Source organism: Anguilla anguilla, chromosome 14, assembly GCF_013347855.1.
Source record: "Anguilla anguilla isolate fAngAng1 chromosome 14, fAngAng1.pri, whole genome shotgun sequence".
Taxonomy (NCBI): Eukaryota; Metazoa; Chordata; class Actinopteri; order Anguilliformes; family Anguillidae; genus Anguilla; species Anguilla anguilla.
Window position 1 is genome coordinate 8963590 of NC_049214.1, and position 3707 is coordinate 8967296.

A 3707-nucleotide genomic window follows, 5' to 3' on the forward strand; every position below is an offset into this window, starting at 1 on the left:
ACTGACTGTATATAGATAAATAAATTCTGGAGACCATGGAAAGCTGTGGTAAGGGACACAGAGCCACACATCTCTACCAACCTGTTCGTTGAACTGTACAACATCGGAACATTACTTCCAAACAGTAATCTAGAGACACATTTCATCAATTTAAAATTTGTTTTTATTTAAATTCCGTTTTATTGTGTGGTGGACTGTTCACTGCACCCTTTGTGACTCAACATTCCACCAGATGTCTCCCTAGCTTCTATTTTGTGTTCTGCCTCATGGAGTTAATGTAGTTGCCAGATATGCAAAATTTGTTGTACTGTATGTAGTTCAAAAATCCATGGTATATGTTTGTGTGGAAACATAAAGGAGTAACTAGTAGATGGGGAATTTTAAATAGGGATATGAGCAGGAAACCTCAACATTTTATACCAGAGTCAATTGCTGTTGCAGTATTTTGGGACATTTGGGGGGAGTGAGTGTGAAATAATAATGGAAGATCATGCATTAAAAACACTAGTTGTGGAATCTCATTGAGTGTTTTTGTTTCTCTGAATCCTAAGTTGTGCGCACAGTAATCCATTCTCACTTCCTGCTTTCGAGAGAGAAGCATCTGGAACAGCTTCCATTATATAACTTTGAAAGGCCTACAACTGGATGGCTAACAACTGCAATGATTCAGTCCCTTGAGATAAAGAAAGTGCAAAACTCATTCAAAATATGAATTTCATTTTTTACTACACTGTTAACTTACTTTTGCACAGCTGAAAATGGGGGGAATCAACACAAAAACAGCTGTTTCTGTAAAATAGTAAAACATATACCCATGTAAATACCATGACAAACTGATTGTCTGTACTTTTATCTCACAGTCATCTTCCTATCTTAAGTCCAAATGCCTTATAGCAAAAACAACAAATTTCACTCTTATACCTTATATAGCATGCTCCGTAATGTTTTGGACTATTTTTTATTCTTGATTTAGATTTGTAATCAAACAATTCACACTTTTGATTAAGGTGCATGTTCACAGCTTTTATTTAAGGATATTTTTATACACTTTGGTTTTTACCGTGTATAAATTACTGCACTTTTTACATATAGCCCCCCATTTAAAGGCACCATGATGTTTGGGACATAACAATGTTACGTAAATGAAAGTAGTCATGTTTAGTACTTTGTTGCATGTCCTTTGTATTCAATGGCTGTTTGAAGTTTGTGGCCCACAGACAACACCAGGTGCTGAGCATCTTCTCTGGCCTGTACTGTAGCCATCTTCAGCTCTTGTTTGTCTTTATGGATAATTGCCTTCAGTTTTCTCTTCGACATACAGAAATGCACGTTCAATCGGATTCAGATCGGGTGAATGACTTGGTCAGTCAAGAACTTTCCAGTTTTTGCCTTTGAATGACTTTGTTACTTACTTACTTAATCCTCTTCGTTCCCTGTGGAACATAAGGCCGCGACTATCTACTTCCATCTGGTCCTATCCTGTGCAGCATGTTGTGCTTCGCCCCAAGTTAGGTTTGCCGTTTTCAGTTCCGAAGTCACAGTTTTCCGCCAGGTTGATTTTGGTCTCCCTGGTTTCCTCTTTCCAGGTGGGGTCCCTCTCAAGGCTACTTTAGGAATGCGGTCCCGGTCCATTCTGAGGACATACTGCTGAAGCAACACCTTCTTTGTTGCTTCAGCAGTATGTTTCTGATCATTTACATCACATGCTGTATGATGAAGCACTGCCCAATGAGTTTGGGAGCATTTTCTTGAACTTGAGCAGATAAGATGTTTCTGTGCACATCAGAATTCATTCTGCTGCTATCAACAGTTACATTGCAGATGAAGACAAGTGAGCCAGTACCTGTAGCCGCTATACATTCCCAAACCATAATACCCCCACCACACAGGCGAGGGTGCTTTGGATCTTGGCCAGTTTATTATGACCTGCACATTTTACATTTTACCCTTGCCATCACTCTGATACAAGTCAGTCTTTGTCTCATCTTTCCACAAGAACTTTTTCCAGAACTCTGCAGGCTCTTTTAGTCTTAGCAAACTGTGATCTGGCCATCCTGTTTTTGCAGCTAACTATTGGTTTGTATCTTGCAATGTAGCCTCTGTAGTTTTGTTTGTGAAGTCTTACTTAGACTGTAGTCACTGACACATCCATGCCTACCTCCTGAAAAATGTTTCTTCATTATGTTGAGAATTCTTCTGTCATCATCATTATTTTGGTGAGCCTAAGATTTGGCCTATGTCACTGACAGTTTTGTTCTTATTTCTCAGCATCACAGTGGCTTTTTTTCTTCATTTTTTTTTTTTGGGGGGGGGGGGGCAAATACCAAAGAAAGAACATGCATTAAACAGTTCTAGTTGTCTCATTGGGACCTCATTGAGTGGTTTTTCCCTGGATCATAAGCTGCACGCACAATAAGCCATTGTCTCACTTCCTGCTTTCCACAAAGAAGCATCTGAAACAGCCTCTGTTATGTAACTTTGACAGGCCATTTTTCCTGACACTTAAATTCCTTTCTGGCTGTGGCCAAGATAGTAAGTTCCTATATTTCATGATAGAAATTTATGCCAAACAGCACCAAGCTAGGCACAGTGCTAATGATGTAACACACATAAAGAAAACAGGGTTCTTTATGTGTGTTGCATCATTAGCACTGTGCCTAGTTAAGGTAGTTCTTTTTATTGAAGTTTTATGCTATGCTATGCTCCATAATGTTGGGGACAATGACATATTTTTTCTTGATTTGGCTCTATACTTCACAATTTTAGATTTTTAATCCAAACAATTCACATGTGTTTAAAGTTCAAATTCTCAGGTTTTATTAAAGCGTCGTCAGTGTCTAGTCTTGATTCTAGGCTTTTGATTGGCTTTGGAGTCTGTTGTTTGCATCTGTCAACACGAGGACCAGAGTGTGCCAATGATATGCCATTATGAGGCTGTAAGAGATGTATAAAAAGCTGTTTAGAACATAATTTAGAAGAAAGAGAGTACCATGTAATCATAACAACTTGGTAGGCCAAGGAAGACCACTAAAGTTGATGACTGAAGAATTCTCAACATAATGAAGAAAAAACCCCAAACACCTGTCCAACAGATCAGAAACACTCTTTTTGAATGTGTCAGTGACTACTGTCTGCAGAAGACTTCACGTTCAGAACTACAGAGGCTACACTGCAAGATTCAAACCACTAGTTAGCCATAAAAATAGGATGGCCAGGTTACAGTTTGCTAAGTATTACATAAGAGCCTGCGGAGTTCTGGAAAAAGGTGGACAGATGAGACCAAGATTGACTTGCATCAGAGTGATGGCAAGAGCAGTGTGGAGGCCAAAAGGAACTGTCTATGAACCAAAGCCCTCCCCCCCAATCTGTGAAACATGGTGGCAGGTGTGTTATTGTTTGATTGTTTGCACATGTATGGCTGCTACATGTACTGGCTCACTTGTTTATACTGATGATGTAAAGGCTGATAGCAGCAGCAGAATGAATATATATGGAATTTTGCTTACAGGACAGAATCCTGTCACACAAAGACAGTTGTTTAAAAATGGCTCCAGCATTCTACAAATTATTTTAATACAATTATTCTTGGGCTGGTGGTCGAGCAGACTGCATTCCTTTGAATACCCTTTCCGGAAAGTCCATTTTTACTGTATGACAGATCCCTTCGTTGGCATCTATTCATAGTATAGTCAGCTAGTCTGAAATAG